This window comes from Anabrus simplex, chromosome 1, assembly GCF_040414725.1.
Source record: "Anabrus simplex isolate iqAnaSimp1 chromosome 1, ASM4041472v1, whole genome shotgun sequence".
Taxonomy (NCBI): Eukaryota; Metazoa; Arthropoda; class Insecta; order Orthoptera; family Tettigoniidae; genus Anabrus; species Anabrus simplex.
The window spans coordinates 1,224,295,758-1,224,314,678 of NC_090265.1; the positions used below are offsets into that span (position 1 = coordinate 1,224,295,758).

An 18,921-nucleotide genomic window follows, 5' to 3' on the forward strand; every position below is an offset into this window, starting at 1 on the left:
GTATGCCATCTACACTGCAGATCTCGATCACATGTTTAAACAAACAGTCAAAGTTCTTCAATATGCAGACGACGTATGTATCTACGCATCATCGCAGTCTCTTTGGTTAACATGCTTATGGCTAGACGACACTGCAAGGAAACTCCACGCCTGGACATTTCAAACAGGTCTTAATTTATCCCCAACAAAATCCTCTGTTATTGTCTTCACTCGAAAGCAGTTCCACTCAATATCACCATCTGTACATCTTGGGCCATACTCCTTCCCTTTACGAACTTCAGCCAAGCTACTAGGCTTATACCTCGATAGTAAACTTACATGGAGAACCCACGTCGAGTACCTGGCAACTAAAGTGGGCCGAACGTTAAACATAATCAGAGCATTATGTCGAGTATGGTGGGGAGCTGACCCATCTGTCCTATTACTATTATATAGATCGTTAATCCGATCTGTACTAGATTATGGCTGCATCTTTTTCGGCAACGCACCGCAGTATGTCCTACGAAAACTAGATGTCCTGCAGTTCCGCGCACTCAGAATATGTCTCGGAGCCATGAACTCAAGTCCTACTAACGCACTACTGGTAGAGGCTAAAGAAATGCCCCTTCAGATAAGACGAGATCTGCTTGCCAACAACTTTCTTCTGCAACGCTCGTCCATAACTAGCCACCCTATAACATCTAAACTGCGCCGCCTCCTTCCACTGTGTGACAGAAGAACAAACAGAAGACTACGGATACCTCTATTGGTCAAAAGTATCAAGAAATTGCAGCACATCATACCCCTTACTCTTCAAGATACAGCGCTTCCAGTATTTCGGCAGAGGTATGAACTTTCAGTATTTCAACCATCCACATTTCATCTTCCAGATTTTATAATCTGCAATACCAATATCAACGAAAAAGTAACAAATTTTATCAATGCATATTGGGGCAGTTATACTCAAATATACACAGATGGGTCTAAGACCAATGAAGGAGTCGGATATGCGTACTACTGCCCTGCACTCAACACTAGCAAAATGTTCTCCCTTCCCCACGAAGCTTCAATATTCACAGCTGAAATACTTGCCATTAAATCAGCCATCACGTACGGCGTCCAGCACTTCAGCAGTATATTAATTCTCACGGACTCCAAGAGTGCACTTCAAAAACTAGAACACCCATGCAGGAACACGCGTTCGAATAAATACATCATGGACATCCTAAGTTGCATATACCAAGCTAAGGAAAACGGAAAAGAAGTTCATCTTATGTGGATCAAAGGTCACACTGGAATTATACACAATGAAACCGTAGACCAACTGGCAAAGCAGAGCATTACAGAAGGCCAGTTCCAAGCACTACGCCTACCATACACGGACTTCCAAAGCCACATCAAGGAACAGGCTTACAAAGAATGGTCAAATTACTGGGCAGCAACTCAACGCATCAAAGGCAAGCATTACGCCGCCATCCAGAGACACATCCCACAGAGACCATGGTTCAGTCTACTATCTCTAACTCGCCGCCATATGACATCAATTATCAGAATGCGACTTGGACATGCATCTTACCCCAGTCATCTGTTCAGACTCAAAGTCATAGACTCCCCAAATTGTCCCTCTGACCCCAATCAAGAAGCAGACCTCAACCATACAATTTTAGGATGCACTAGATACAAACCACAAGTGACCAATTTATATCAAACGCTTATACAACTGAAAGTTCCACTTCCCACTTCCATTTCGTCGTTGTTCAGCAGCTATGACATCCGTATATATCAAGCAATAGCCAAATTTTTAAGTGAAGCCAATTTAACATTGTGATACGTTTGTTCTGTAGTCTGTAATTAAACTGTTCTCATCCAACCAAAGTTCCTGTACCGTGGCTTTCCATCACCAATTAGTCACAATGCCATTAACGGTCCCATGTTGTAAAGATGTTGCTCTTTGACTTTCCTGTTTTCTAAATGTACAGAGCTGGCAGCATGGTCTTACGGACCAAATGCCAAAATGCTAAATAAAAAAAAAATTAAAAAAAGGACTAGGATGCTAAGGATGATTCTAGGTTCGGTACTTCGTTGTGGACGAAGCCTAACAGTTCCATCTTCCGTAGTACTTCTAAGGACAGAGCATCATCGCAAGAATTCGTGGGAGTGCCCCTTAAGTGTTACATGTTGATTACAGTGTGAGGCTTTCACCAACATTGCTCTCTCGTTACAGCTGTCAGAGAAAGGTAATGAACAATAATTACTCACGAACTGCATTCACGAGGCTATCTTCCTAAAATACTTGTGCATTATTTGGAGGGTATCAGTTAAAGTACGGTCGAGTTAGTGGTACGGATTGTAATGTCACATTCGAGGCAGTCGAAGAATCTCCTGAGAGCAGTCTGACTCGTTGGCTGAACGGTCAGCGTACTGGCCTTCGGTTCAGAGGGTCCCGGGTTCGATTCCCGGCCGGGTCGGGGATTTAACCTTAATTGGTTAATTCCAATGGCACGGGTTCATGTGTTGTCCTCATCATCATTTCATCCTCATCACGACGCGCAGGTCGCCTACAGGTATCAATTAGAAAGACCTGCACCTGGCGAGGCGAACCCGTCCTGGGATATCCCGGCACTAAAAGCCATACGACATTTCATTTCCTGAGAGAATTAGTTCATCTTTATATCGCTAAATACGATCTAACCATATCATTAATTTTCCTGTCCACCTCCGTAGCGTAACGGTTATCGCTATTAGCTGCCGGGAGACTCGGGCTCGATTCCCGGTACTGCCAGGAGGGCTGGTATGTAGCTAAAATGGCACAGTACATGCACCTCACCTCGAAGGAGATGCGCTACCTCCAGGACACGAGTTTACTTATTGGTTTCTTTAACATTGCTGGCATATTACAAGTGAATGAATGCCTTGAAATTGTGCCATGACTCACAAGGAAGTTCAAACACCTCTCCTTAACCGGACACGTTGTTTATAGACCATGGAGTTAGATCAGTGAACATTCTCTGAAGAACTATTCATGTCGATTCGAAACAATGGTGTCCAAGGTAAGCAATGTGAAGAGGAAGTACTGAATCTGATAATAATATAGATAATGCATATATAGTTGTTGAAAAACGAATGGAAATGTAAAAAAAAGGTTACAAATTTTGAAAATGTTCAAAACCGCGCATTTAATTTTGAGACACCTTCATTTTCAAACTAGAAAAAGAACTGGCGGAAACATTAAGTCTCTAAATCTCAAAATATACACACAATACATATTTTCAGGTAATACTGTTCTTTCCTCATGTTTTTACTAGTTTATAGACACTGGTGTATTTGGCCGAGTTTTACGGAGGATGCCCTTCTTGAAGCCAACCCTATATGGAGGGATATTATTCGTCTTGATTCGAATGGGCCTACTTTGGACCACGCTTGTTCAACTGTTGGGCTTTGATCTTTGCCCAGTATTGGCGCATTTTCTGCCAGTGTAACTCCTTTCCTTCATTAGTCCAGGGGGACTCTTTCTTCCAGTGTTTTCTTTTTCTTTTTTTCTTTTTTCTTTTTTTGCTATTTTGCTTTACGTCGCACCGACACAGACAAGTCTTGTGGCGACGGTGGGAAGGGGAAGGCCTAGGAATGGGAAAGAAGCGGCCGTGGCCTTAATTAAGGTACAACCCCAGCATTTTCCTGGTATGAAAATGGGAAACCACGGAAAACCATCTTCAGGGCTGCTGACAGTGGGATTCGAACCCACTATCTCCCAGATGCGAGCTCACAGCTGCGCGCTCCTAACCGCTCGGCCAACTCGCCCGGTCCGGGGTTTTCCTAAAATCCATGGATTTCCTTCAGGGTACGTCGTACAGACCGTCTACCTTGAAGATCTGATATTCCCGTTTCTTTAACGTCCTTGTCAGTTTCTGTCAGCCAAGTGGTACAGATCTTCTTGTTCTGCCAGAAGATGAACAGACGTTTGGTCAGACTTTTGGAAGGCAGTCTTACTATATGGCCATAGAAGGCTATTCTCCTTTTCCTAGCACAATCAGGGAGCCTCTCCATGTGTTCGTAGAGTTCGAAATTGTGCCGTCTACGGAATTCTTCATCTTCCTTTACCGGACCTAAAATCTTCTTGAGAATTCTCCTCTCTCTGATTTCCAATTTCTCCACCAGACCTCATCGGTTCAATGTAAGGCACTTTATGGCATACATTAAATTTTACGGACGGATGTCCTTCTTGACTCCAACCCTATATGGAGAGATATTCTTCTTCCTCTTCTTCTTTGTTCGAATGGGCCTACTTTGTTCAACTGTTGGGCTTTGATCTTTATCAGCCGATAGGCCAGTTCCAACTTGTTGACTCTCATGGATAATGATGCTTCTTCTGATAAGTTGGATTCAATCCATTCGCCGAGATACTTAAATTTATCAGTCCTCTTGATTTTTCCCCTTTCGTGTAGTATTTTTCTGCTAGCTTCTTTGATGTTGGTAAAGAACTCTGTTTTCTCCCAAGACACTTGGAGGCCCACTTTGGCTGCCTGTCTTCTGAGCCAATTGATCTGTATTGTTGCTGTATCCAGTGAACGGGCAATCAGTGCCATGTCGTCAGCAAGGCCAGGCATTCTACAACCAGCCCTTCCTTCTTATGACCCAGGTATATCCCACTCTGGATACCCAAGTTGGTCAGTTCTCTGCGCCATTCTCTCACAACTTTCTCAAGGACACAGTTGAAGAGAAGTGGGGAAAGTCCAACCCCTTTTCTCACCCCTGTTTTAATCTCGAAGTTTTTTCCGAAACCACGCCTCTAAATGCAACCCTGGAATGGGTGTTAGCCAAGGTTTCTAGAATGAGTCTGCGGGTTTTGTTGTCTAATTCCAGTTCCTAGAGAAGTTTATTAAGTGTTTGTCTATCAACGGAGTCGTATGTCTTCCGAAAATCAACAAAAGTGACGACCACCTTTCTCATTTTGGAGTATGCAAGTGCAGTTTTTAGGTTGAGGATCTGTTCAGCACAGGATCGACTCCTCCTGATGTCTCCTTGATATTCTCCGAGTTGGCTGTCCAGTTGACTTTCTGTCAGTGTTAGTAACGCTTTGGAAAATATCTTGTATGTTACCGAGACGAGAGAAATTCCACAGTATTTGTTGAGGTCAGTAAAGTCTCCTTTCTTATGAAGGGGATGAATCAGTGCTGAAGTCCAATGAGGTGGTAACTTCTCTGTTTCCCAGATGTTCTGTATGATCTTGGTGAGCTTCGGCATTGCTTCCAGCACATTTCCAGAGTTCAGCAACAATGGAGTCCTCTACAGCTGCTTTATTATTCTTAAGAAATTGAATGATTTCACAAACATTTACTGTGAAGGAGGCAGCGAGTCCAGGGTTGGTGTGGTTTGTCAGTAAATATTCGCTGGGTGGATCACAATTAAGTAACTTCTTAAAGGACTGGGCTAAGAGGCGGGATTGCCCTGTGAGTCTCTGAAGTGAAGACTTGATGGAGTGTATTTCCCAAGTGCCTGCTTGAAAATGTTGTAGGTTCGAATCCCACTGTCGGCAGCCTTGAAGATGGTTTTCCGTGGTTTCCTATTTTCACACCAGGCAAATGCTGGGACTGTACCTTAATGAAGGCCACGGCCGCTACCTTCCAATTCTTAGGCCTTTCCTATCCCATCGTCGCCATAAGACCTATCTGTGTCGGTGCGACGTAAAGCAAAATAGCAATAAAAATGTGTAGAAGTCCCTGGATTTATTTTTAACGAACCCCTCTTCGATTTGGATTAGTTGGTTGTGTGTGAAGATCCGTTTGGTTCCTCGGATTATCTTTGTTGTTAGTTTCCTTTATTCCAGAAAGTTCTCCCAATTGCCCTTGAACTTTTTAGAGTTCCATTTCATCCAGCCTGCCTGTCTTTGAGCTATTGTGTTGTCACAGTCTGCAGTCCATCACAGACCGTCTTGATAAGAGCTTCTTTCAGTTGGTCCCAATTGTTAAGATCTGCATTGTTCAGTCTTCGACTTACTTCTTGATTATTTTATGTCGCTCTATATCGATTCTGACCCTCTTGGAGGTTCTGTGTAATCTAGTGTTTCTAGGTTGAAATCTCAATTTGATCTTTGAGAGGTAGCGGTCTGAGTCCAGATTGGCACTTCTTAATACCTTAACGTTTTGTATTTCCTTTTGAGATGTTCTTGAAATGGTCATATGATCTATCTGGAATTCACCCAGGTTGGTGTTAGGAGAAGCCCAAGTCTTCCGTTTTCTTGGCAGATGTTTAAAGGTTGTAGATTTCATGATAAATCCGAAAGTCCTGCACAGTTCTATCAATCGTTCTCCGTTGTGATTGGTTCGTTTATGCGCCGGAAAGTTGCCCACTATATTTCTGTATTTTTTCTCTCTTCCCATTTGGGCATTGGAATCGCCAAGCAGTATGATGGCATGTCTCTCTGGAATTTTACAGAGAATATCTTCTAGGTCTTCCCAGAATTTGTCATTTCTGTCCGGGTTGCGCTTGTTGTACTCGTTGTTTGTGGCGTGTGCATTGACTCAAGTGTAGCCCTTGTTAACACATTTGAGAGAGAGGATGAATACACGACTGCTTGGGGAGGTAAAATCAATAACAATCCAGTATCTCGTGGCTGATTATAAATCCTGTACCTAAGTGAGGTACATTCTTCATTACCCGCTGACCCGCTTTGCCTTTTAGGATTCCGTATCCATGTGATTCGAAGGCATGTTCATCAGCGAATCTGGTTTCCTGTACTCCTGTCAGTACAATGTTATGCCGTGTTAGTGATTCGGTCAGATGTTTCAGTTTACACACATTGGCGTGCTGGTCTTTGGTCACAGGAGTCCCGGGTTAGATTCCCGGCAGGGTCGTCTTCATCATAATTTCATCCTCATCAAGACGCGCATGTCGCCTACGGGTGTAAAATCAAAAGACCCGCACGTGGCGAGCCAAACATGTCTTCGGACACTCCTGGCGCTAAAAAAAAGCCATACACCACTTCATTTCAGCAGTGAATTAGCATTAAATGTTGCGAAGAAACTTTACCGTCTTGATCTGAGTTTATGTCCAAGGATTTCAGGATGCTCCGACTCATCTTTAAGGCATGTTGGTGTGGACTCCCCAGAATCCGAAGGTCTGCTAACCTCACCATGGGCAACGGAGGATTGGTTAACACCTGGGCTAGAGCATTTAGCGAAATTCCTCCATGCTCAGTTGAAGATCATTCTTCATGGGACAGTGACGAATCACTGTCCAAGGTACTACCTAAGTTGTTAGCTTGAGAGGCTTATTATTCGGGGTTGTCACCCGTAGACAAGTTGCCTTCGCTGCGGCTTGGGAGCCCTTGCCAGGGGCTAACCTCCAGGCCAGAGGGACATAATTAATGAGCAGTAGTTGGGAAGAGCTTCCTCTTACGCCGTACCGATGATCATTTTCGCCTTTACTGTCGTTGAGGTTTGCACAGGCAATATTGTGGTAGTATGTGGAGAGATATGTTATTTATTAATGCATATGTCTGTGGTGGTTGGTAGTGTTATGTGTTGTATTTGTATTTGTATTTGAATGTGCTGTATTCCTGGTCGGGAATCGAACGAGGAACCTTCTGAAACGAAGGCCAGCACGCTGACCATTTAGCCAAGGAGTCAAGAATTTTGAGCTAAAGTATGCAGGTTGGCAATTTATGTAGCAGGGTCTGAAAAATCGGCTGATACTCAAAGAGTTCCTAGACCGAATAGCTCAGACGGTAGAGCGCTGTCCTTCTGAACTCTACTTGTCAGGTTCGATCCTGGCTCAGTGCGGTGGTATTTGAAGGCGCTCAAATACGCCAGCCTCGTCTTGGTAGATTTACTGGCACGTAACATACTCCTGTTGTTGTTGTTGTTATTGTTGTTGTTGTTGTTCGAGTTATCTGCGCATAGATTAGCTTGATGAAGCTATTCTATGCTATATTGTGCGGATCTTTTAATTTCTACATATCTTCTGCATCCTACATCTATTCTACTCTACTACAGGACAAAATTATGGCACATCGGCGTCTCAGAAAACCGTAAAAGTGGGGCGTAAAACCATTATTATTATTATTATTATTATTATTATTATTATTATTATTATTATTATTATTATTATGTCCGACTCGTTGGCTGAATGGTCAGCGTACTGGCCCTCGGTTCAGAAGGTCCCGGGTTCGATTCCCGGCCGGGTCGGGGATTTTAACCTTCATTGGTTAATTCCAATGGCCCGGGGCCTGGGTGTTTGTGCTGTCCCTAACATCCTTGCAACTCACACACCACACATAACACTATCCTCCACCACAATAACACGCAGTTACCTACACATGGCAGATGCCGCCCACCCTCATCGGAGGGTCTGCCTTACAAGGGCTGCACTCGGCTAGAAATAGCCGCACGAAATTATTATTATTATTATTATTATTATTATTATTATTATTATTATTATTATTATTATTATTATTATTATTATTAGAAACTTGCCATCGGCAGCTCTGAAGATGGTTGCCCTTGGTTTCACACCACTTTCACATCAGACAAATGTTGGGGCTGTACCTGAATAAAGGTCAACAGTCGCTAACTTTCTATCCCTGACCTTCTGCATTCCTACTGTCACTGTTAACCTTCAGATATTAGAGCGATATTTAATAGGTAAAATTACGATTAAATTATGGAATAATGGTGCGATCTAAAAGACTAAAAAACCGGTTGCGTGATTTCTTGTCGAAGTCTTCTTGGTCTTATTTCCAATAGCGATAGTAGTGAAGGAAGTATTGCATTCGTACAACTGCCTGAATTCCATTTGTTTATGGTTCTCGACATTAAAATAATCAACTCTTTTCAGAATGCAGAGCTTGACTCTGTAGCCGACACGTGGCCACTCCGCTCGTTCCCCTGTTGACTCTGGATGAAAACTGCAACTTAGAGGGTGAGTAAAGTAAACTCGCGGTACTGAGAATCGAACCCGGGCCCCCGAGGGCGGCAGCTTATAGCACTAACTGTTACGCTACGGAGGCGGACATTTACTGTAGAGGGATTTATAAAATATCCTGATTCCCTTTACCACGCCCCATTATTATTTGAAGACATTTTTATACGCCATGTATTTAATACTTAATCAATTATATTGTTCTCTGTTAAATAGTTACCTATCTCAACTCTATCTGTATATTTATGTAAATAAATCTCTCTTGCAGGCCTTCCAGTCCGGCGACTGTTTCTGTTAATACAGGTAAGGATTGATAATTATTAATATGATAATAATTTTCTACTTCTTCTTCTTCTTCTTCTTCTTCTTCGCCGTTCCCTTTTACCTCTCGTTGTCGGGCCTTTCAACTATCCGCGGCACTCACAATCATTACTCTTGTATGCCACGTGTTTTACTTCGTTCCGGTCTCTTTCTCAGCACTTTTTCACTGACCATCTGTTCGCACTCCATCCCTAGACGTCTGTTTTTTCTGGTCGTCTTCAAACACGTGTTTGGATTTCTTTTCTGCATCCATACGAACCAGATGGACAAACCATTTGAGTAACCTCTTATCAATGTCATCAAGTGCAGGCCGATTAGATCCATGTTTAGCCCCTCAAAACAACAACAACCACTCCTCCCTGCTATGTCTTTTCTCTTTAGAAATAATATGATCTCGGAGGCAATGTAGATTAGTGTCGATAGCCACGCGGGGCGAGCGGACTTTGACCCCCCCCCCCCCGAAGAAAAAAAGCGAAATATATACTGGACTGGGAGGGACTTCAGAGAAGAATTGCCTTAAAACTTAAAACTTCGAGAGAGCAGATGTAACGTTTGTGGAACGTGGTCTTATTAAGCTTCTGAAGTGTGGTAATAACCTATAACTGTTGAGTGCTTAAGGCATTTGGTATTGTATCACTTGTGACGGCTTAGTATTATTATGTCGGTGAGAGCTATGGAATGCTGTATTTCAGACTTTCCATAATTTGTGTTCGGGAATAACAAACGTGTGTTGCTCAAGTGAATGTATCTTTAAACCAAGTGTTAGAGTCAGTGAACACAGTTTTATAAAGGTACAGTATCTGTGTGATATAACAAGTGCCAATTATGAGAATACGCAAGTTGCGTTGATACACAGAGATTGTGAAGGGTATTCATCCACATATATATATATACACTGACTGACAGAGCAAATGCAACACCAAGAAGGAGTGGTTCGAAAGGGATGAAAGTTGGGGAAAAAACAGAGACGGCACGGACGAATAATTGATGTTTATTTCAAACCGATGTGCAGGTTACACAATGCGCACGGCATCGACTCAGTAGGATGTAGGACCACCGCGAGCGACGATGCACGCAGAAACACGTCGAGGTACAGAGTCAATAAGAGTGCGGATGGTGTCCTGAGGGATGGTTCTCCATTCTCTGTCAACCATTTGCCACAGTTGGTCGTCCGTACGAGGCTGGGGCAGAGTTTGCAAACGGCGTCCAATGAGATCCCACACGTGTTCGATTGGTCAGAGATCCGGAGAGTACGCTGGCCACGGAAGCATCTGTACACCTCGTAGAGCCTGTTGGGAGATGCGAGCAGTGTGTGAGCGGGCATTATCCTGCTGAAACAGAGCATTGGGCAGCCCCTGAAGGTACGGGAGTGCCACCGGCCGCAGCACATGCTGCACGTAGCGGTGGGCATTTAACGTGCCTTGAATACGCACTAGAGGTAACGTGGAATCATACGCAATAGCGCCCCAAACCATGATGCCGCGTTGTCTAGCGGTAGGGCGCTCCACAGTTACTGCCCGATTTGACCTTTCTCCACGCCGACGCCACACTCGTCTGCGGTGACTATCACTGACAGAACAGAAGCGTGACTCATCGGAGAACACGACGTTCCGCCATTCCCTCATCCAAGTCGCACTAGCCCGGCACCATGCCAGGCGTGCACGTCTATGCTGTGGAGTCAATGGTAGTCTTCTGAGCGGACACCGGGAGTGCAGGCCTCCTTCAACCAATCGACGGGAAATTGTTCTGGTCGATATTGGAACAGCCAGGGTGTCTTGCACATGTTGAAGAATGGCGGTTGACGTGGCGTGCGGGGCTGCCACCGCTTGGCGGCGGATGCGCCGATCCTCGCGTGCTGACGTCACTCGGGCTGCGCCTGGACCCCTCGCACGTGCCACATGTCCCTGCGCCAACCATCTTCGCCACAGGCGCTGCACCGTGGACACATCCCTATGGGTATCGGCTGCGATTTGACGAAGCGACCAACCTGCCCTTCTCAGCCCGATCACCATACCCCTCGTAAAGTCGTCTGTCTGCTGGAAATGCCTCCGTTGACGGCGGCCTGGCATTCTTAGCTATACACGTGTCCTGTGGCACACGACAACACGTTCTACAATGACTGTCGGCTGAGAAATCACGGTACGAAGTGGGCCATTCGCCAAAGCCGTGTCCCATTTATCGTTCGCTACGTGCGCAGCACAGCGGCGCATTTCACATCATGAGCATACCTCAGTGACGTCAGTCTACCCTGCAATTGGCATAAAGTTCTGACCACTCCTTCTTGGGATGAGGGATCCATTCTGGTGAACTCTGGTGCCCATACTACGGACATTTCGATTAATTATTTTCATTAATTTAATTTTTTAAGTATTTTATTCAGATATTTATTCATATATTTTGAATTAGATTACAATTTACGCCCAAGAATGAGGCGATTATTTTATTTTATTCATATTCGATTATTATAATCATATTGCCATGGTTAATATTTATTATGATTACTGTTATAATTACATATATTACAATACTACCTGAACTAAAAATTTCAACATTTCAACATTTCTTTTACATTTTTGAAGTAGGACATTATTCTGACGTCATATTTATTCAGGATCCTACCAATAACTAGCAGAAAATATATTTGCACGTATCTCAAAAACACCCTTCCTTCCTTCCTTCCTTCCTTCCTTCCTTCCTTCCTTCCTTCCTTCCTTCCTTCCTTCCTTCCTTCCTTACCGGGCGAGTTGGCCGTGCGCGTAGAGGCGCGCGGCTTTGAGCTTGCATCCGGGAGATAGTAGGTTCGAATCCCACTATCGGCAGCCCTGAAGATGGTTTTCCGTGGTTTCCCATTTTCACACCAGGCAAATGCTGGGGATGTACCTTAATTAAGGCCACGGCCGCTTCCTTCGCACCCCGAGGCCTTTCCTATCCCATCGTCGCCATAAGACCTATCTGTGTCGGTGCGACGTAAAGCCCTAGCAAAAAAAAAAATTGCCTTCCTTCCTTCCTTGCAACTCCATCATTTTACTCTTTCAGTTATTAACTTGCATGATTTATTCTTCATGCCCATTCTCTTTTTTACAAGTGATTTACGTCGCACCGACACGCACAGGTCTTACGGCGACGATGGGATAGGAAAGGGCTAGGACTGGGAAGGAAGCGGCCATAGCCTTAATTGAGGTACAGCCGCAGCATTTGCCTGGTGTGAAAATGGGAAACAACGGAAAACCATCTTCAGAGCTGCCGACGGTGGGGTTCGAACCCACTATCTCCCGAATACAGGATACTGGTCGCAGTCAAGCGACTGCAGCTATCGAGCTCGGTATATGCCCACTCTATCATTACCTTATGGAGACCTTGGAAATTCATGTTAATTATGACAATGCGATGTGCATAAACCGAAGCTCTACAGTACACAGAGTGGAACTAATACGCTATTTCGATTCTGTTAGGCCTACGTCTTGTTTATACGGTAACTCTGTATTTAAGTTTTTATATTATAGTATTGATCTTTGTGCTTTATTTATTTATTTATTTATTTATCCTATGATGAATCAAGTCCGCCTCTGTGGTGTAGAGATTAGCTGCCACCCCAGAGGCTCGGGTTCGATTCTCGGCTCTGCCACGAAATTTGAAAAGTGGTACGGGAGCTGGAACGGGGGCACTCAGCCTCGGGAGGTCAACTGAGTAGAGGTGGGTTCGATTCCCTCCTCAGCCATCCTCGAAGTGGTTTTCCGTGGTTACCCACTTCTCCTCCAGGCAAATGCCGGGATGGTACCTAACACAAGGCCACGGCCACTTCCTTCCCCCCTTCCTTGTCTATCCCTTCCAATCTTCCCATCCCCCGACAAGGCCCCTGTTCAGCATAGCAGGTGAGGCCGCCTGGGCGAGGTACTGGCCATCCTCCCTAGTTGTATCCCCGGCCCCAAAGTCTCACACTCCAGGACACTGCCCTTGAGGCGGTAGAGGTGGGACTCCTCGCTGAGTCCGAGGGAAAAACCAACAGATTAAGAGGAAGAAGATGATGAATCATAGTTTGTGGAAAAGTGTGCATAGTAACAAGCTCGTAAAATCTTACAATACTATACTGCTAATAATAAGAGTTGGTGTATGACATTTCTTAGAGGGAGGTCCGTTTACTGCCTGCCGAGGCGGGATAAAGGGAGTGACTGTGTGGTTGCCATGGAAACGAGGGTGGGGCGACTGCGGTTGCCATGGAGATAAAACTTCAGGGCAGCTCGTCTTGCTGGGAGTTGCCAAACCTGTCACTGTCACTGATAAGAACCGGATTGTTTGTATAAGAGTGATCGCAAATGGGACGACACCGCCTGGCCAGGTAGTCTACAACAGATCACAGCGGTCAGAATGAAGGAGGGAACAAGTGACCCGGAAGCGAGGGGTAAGAGCATGTAGAAAGGAATGCTGGAATGTGGCAACATCGTGAAATGGCACGTGCAGTGCTCCTCCCTCCAACCTTACCTGTCAGACGCCAACTTTAGTTAAGTCTAGTATAGGTCTAGTTAAATGACCCATTCTATTGCTTCAACAGACGTATGATGAATGTCCGTTATCGTTCCTCTGAAAGCATGAAGAGGGCAGTCAGCGACAGTACGCAAGGAGGCACCACAGTCACAATTTGCATTTGCCATTTGTATGCAGAAATCCACATCTGCCGTGTCCGCTTCGGATCCGGTTGATAATCCTCCACTGACGTCTGGGAAGGTCTTAGAAGGATCTTCAACTAGATGTATACTGAAATGAAATGGCATACGGCTTTTAGTGCCGCGAGTGTCCGAGGACAAGTTCGGCTCGCCAGATGCAGGCCTTTTGATTTGACTCCCGTAGGCGACCAGCGCATCGTGATGAGGATGAAATTGTGATGAAGACGACACATACAGTACACCCAGACCCCGTGCCAGCGAAATTAACCACTTATGGTTAAAATTCCCGATCCTGCCGGGAATCGAACCCGGGACCCCTGTGGCCAAAGGCTAGCATGCTAACCGTTTAGCCATGGAGCAGGTCATGTATACTGATTACTGAAGGTTGTTTCTACTGGATTTTCCATGAACTGGTAACTTTGAAGTAGGATCTTTCAAGGTTAATTATTGTGCGCCACGGTGGTTTTCTGGATTTCAGGCGTTGATGTTTGTGCTTATTACTAACACTGTAATTGAGAGATAGGGTGTTGTATGCCTCCTATCCAGATGTCCTGGGATCCATTCTGGTTACACCCAGCCTCGTAAGGTCAATAGACGAGATATCTAATATAAAGAGAAGTAGGTTAGTTCAGAAGAGGAAAACAATACGTTTTACGTTTCCGTCACGCTGATCACGTGCCCCTCCAATATCTGAAAGCCATCTGGTTGGGCAGCAGTCATCTAGGCCTATGAATTTCAATGTGTGACATACTCGCATCTCCCCCCTCCCGGAATAGGGACGCGACTTTGAGCGAAAGTTGAAATTTGGAGTGATTTCAGGATATATTTTTAATGTTATGTGGAAGCTCTGAATTGCTTTCAATTTTTACTTAACGTCGCACTGACGCAAATAGGTCTTATAGCGACGATATGAAAGGGCTGGGAGTGGGAAGGAAGCGGCCTTGGCCTTAGTTAAGGTATAGCCCCAGCATTTTCCTGGTGTGAAAATGGGAAACCACGGAAAACCATCTTCAGGGTTGCCGACAGTGGGGTTCGAACCCACTATCTCGTGAGTGCAAACTCACACCTGAGTGACCCTAACGTTACGGCTAGCTCGCTCATTCTGAATTACTATTTACTTTGCAGAATGTTTCATTTGTGGTCATGAATAATGTACATTTGATTTATTATTATTATTATTATTATTATTATTATTATTATTATTATTATTATTATTATTATGTTGGTAGGAAACGGGCTGATGTTTCGGCTGAGTGCCTCAGACGATAACAATTCTGAACTGAATTTGTCGGGTTTGATACCGGCTCAGTCCGCTGGTATTTGAAAGTGCTAGCCAGCCTCGTGTAGGTGCATTTGCCGGCACATAAATTAACTCCTATTGGACAAAATTCCGACAACTCGGCACCTCTGAAAGCAGTAAAAGCAATTAGTGGGATGTAAAACGAATATACTTGTATACATTTATGATAGATCCCTGTGGTTTGAATTGTTAATGCAGCCAATAAGTTCCCAATTATTATTATTACAGTATTATTATTATTATTATTATTATTATTATTATTATTATTATTATTATTATTATTATTATTATTATTATTATTATTATTTTGGAGCAATAACTACCATGTGCAACATTTGGTATGACGTCATCTATTCTGTCTGCGCGTCAATTTCAATGCTCCATTTTATTCTACAAGAGAGCAGAGGAAACCGGATCTCTTTTGGGCAATTTATGCCTAGGATTTAATTCTGTCGGGTAAACACCAAATGTGTCACCAGAGATCTTCATACAACATGGAGTGTCGAATGAACTTATTTCTTCCCTTCAAAGGTCCGACCAGTCTACCTTGACTAGGCTTAAAATAGCGATTTTGGGATCACGAGGCCATCACTCTACCACTGATCCACAACACATTTACCACATAAAGGTACTGATATAGGCTACCAGGAAACAATTCCAGCTGATTGTATTACATCATTTTCTTTCTGCTTGAGAATATCGCCTTGACCCTCAATACTTACATCGTGGGAACGTCGTGGGTGGATAACGGAATGACCTGCTTTACATAGAATATGACACCATTATTCACGTAGTGGAAGCTGCCGTTTGATGTACAAAGCATCATTAAAAAGTTTACTAAAAACAGATTTTTCCAGTCCGTCCGACCGTTCTGCTGGACCGATTTGGTTCATTTTTGTTTTATAATCTGCGGAATTCCCTGCCGGTGAATCATCAGGTCTCTTCGCTCATTCAACTTTGAGTAATAATAAAATCAAGCCACTAAATGACCACTCCAATAATAGCAGGCGAAGGCTTACCCTAGCCCGCAATACATAATGTGTTTAGCGGGTTGCATACAATTAAGGAGCAATATCATTACGTGAAGATATCGGCGAAGTCAAACGATTAAAAATGACGGCGACTATAGGCAAACCTGCAATTTCAATGAAACTTGATAAACATTTGACTGTGGGGGTATGACACACTTCGTACCCGTACGGTTGGTATTTGGGAGAGAGCGGCATACAAAAGTCGTCAAAGACGACTAATATTAGTGTTCAATGTATAATTTCGAGGTTGTTGAGATGAATAGTGAAACTTCGGATGGCATTTAATTACAAGAACAGCCACCACCAGCATGTGGATTGAGAAGGAGTGAAAAAGAAAATGTCAAAAATGACCGAGGTTAGGATGTAAGTAGGTATGTGTATATGTTCCAACATCTCTCAACCAAACTTTATACACATATGTCTTAATAATCTCTGGAGAAAAATGCTGTGAGGGTAAGGCAGCCGTAACGACTCTACGGTTGGGGATTGGGAGAGAGAGACATGAAAATATTAACGAAAACAACCAATATTAGTGTCGAATCCTTACTTTTTGTGGTCGCTGAGATGAATTATGACACACCGGATGCAGTTTAAGTCAAAGTTCAGCCTTCATCAGTATGAGGGAGGTGGGGTGGCGGTGGGGTGGCGGTGGGGTGGGAGTGGCAGTTAAAAGGGGTGAGAAAGAAAATATTCAGAATGGTCGAGAGTAGTGTTGACTCCACGGATTTCGGGTTCGCTAGGCTGATTGGTGACAGTCTCAATGACAGATGAAATCGTGTACATCAGGGCCTCTCAGGGTGCATGCACTGTGCACGGTGCAAAAGATGACTTCACTTGGTTGACCAGAGTGCAGACCCCCACTCCTCGATTTGGAGCAATAGCGCTGTATCTCTTTTTCCCACGCCTGTCTCGCTCGCTCCGCCTGTCTCCCTCTTCCGCACTTGCTCCGTAGCGCTCCAAATCCGAGCCTAGTTGAGCCGAGCTTAGCCGAGTAACCCAGAGACGAAGCGTTGGTCCGAGCCGAACCGAGTGGGATCGATGCACTGTGGACAGGAACTCTGCGCCTCAGTTTGCACGCGTGAGATTTTGAGCGTTTGAAAGGCCCTGGTGTACATCATTAACTATCTACAGAGAGACGCGTAAATACATATACTGTAATTATGACAATTATTTGTTTGAAGAAATCAACTATTTTTGAGACAATGTGGGCTGCAACAAGGACGAAGCTCCACGCAAAATAAAGTAGGCCTACTCCAAAACTAAAACGTTTAATTAAACACGCAAAAAATAACTCTAAAAATACAAAATAGTTCGTAAAATAGCAATCAACATCACAATAAAGAATTCTACAAAATTCCACTTGACACATAATTAAGAGGTAAAAACAAATCCTAGAAGTAGACATTCAGAAAGTACCCGGGAAGTGCGTGGAGCAGTTTCATATCAAGACACGCTATCTGACCTATTTTTAACGGGTCCTCTAGTAGATATATCACTTTCATTATAGATGTGTTTATATCCAGGTTGTACGTAAAACTCTGTAAATAAACTAAACGCCTCCACGAACCACTGTCCCCACGCTTATTATATTATCTTTAGATCAAGTGTTAACTCATAATTTCCTAGTTTTCCTCTTTTTCTCTTACACTCTATGGCCGACTGTGTTAGTCTCCTAGTTAACCTACTGTTCTCTGTTTGCTTCACACGACTGTATCGACGAAGTCGACCTACCAGCACAGGTTTTTTTTTTCTAGTGGCTTTACGTCGCACCTACACAGATAGGTCTTATGGCGATGATGGGATAGGAACGGCCTACGATTTGGAAGGAAGCGACCGTGGCCTTAATTAAGGTACAGCCCCAGCATTTTCCTGGTGTGAAAATGGGATACCACGGAAGACCATCCTCAGGACTGCCGACAGTGGGATTCGAACCCACTATCTCCCGGATGCAAGCTCACAGCCGCGTGCCCCTAACCCACGGCCAACTCGCCCGGTCCAACACAGTTGTATCCAATGTATTCGTTCCTAAATACGCCCTTATACAAGTTGTCCAAAGAGTAGCATTGCAGTGTAGAAAAAAATTAGTAATGATATGGTGGTTACATCAGTGCCCGCCTGGTGGCCATAATCGTTACGGCACTGAAGTCTAAACGGTCTGACACCGTGATTAGCCGGTTCGAGTCCCGTTAGTCAAAAACATTATCACCATCAGAATGTTAGTCGGCAGGGTAGGAGAGGTGGTGATATACAATTTCTAATCTCTAGATTGCCTGCCAAAATCCTGGATTAAATTTCAAAACTCTCCGCAGTGCTCATATGGAGTGAGGGCATATGACGCTGTTAATGGTGATTCATTCGTCGGATGGGAACGTAAAGCCTTGAGCAGACCCCTTGGTGCTATTCGACAGGAGTAGGCTATGTGCCGGCACCGGGTTTCATCCTCTCCATTCCTTCTATCATATATCACGTCATTCATTTCATCTCATTAACTCCTCTGATGAGGTTGACGTCAGGAAGGGGATCCGGTCATAAAAAACCGCCACGACAGATTCACAAACAATCAAACAATGGTGGTTACATCTGTCCGGATATCTACGTCACAGTAAGAACATTCATATCTGGAGCACTGACAACCCGCACGATTGGAAGATAACTCTTCTACACGAGTAGAAGATCGGGGTATGGTGTGCCTTAGTTCGGCAGCATATTATTG

At 44.2% G+C, this 18,921-nt stretch overlaps 1 protein-coding gene across 5 annotated transcripts in view; it reads left to right on the forward strand.

The window, feature by feature from the left end:
- sit (stuck in traffic) overlaps window positions 1-18,921 on the forward strand; it is a 408,441-nt gene that overhangs the window by 160,079 nt on the left and 229,441 nt on the right. For 3 of the 5 annotated variants that reach the window (XM_068228767.1, XM_067151920.2, XM_067151912.2), the window contains one exon: window positions 9,164-9,198. The exons of 1 other annotated variant lie outside the window; for it this stretch is intronic. The gene's annotated coding sequence lies outside the window, so the exon portion shown is untranslated. Of the gene's footprint in view, window positions 1-8,811; window positions 8,896-9,163; window positions 9,199-18,921 lie in introns of all 5 variants that reach the window. One more of the 5 variants, XM_068228768.1, reaches the window with a different exon arrangement.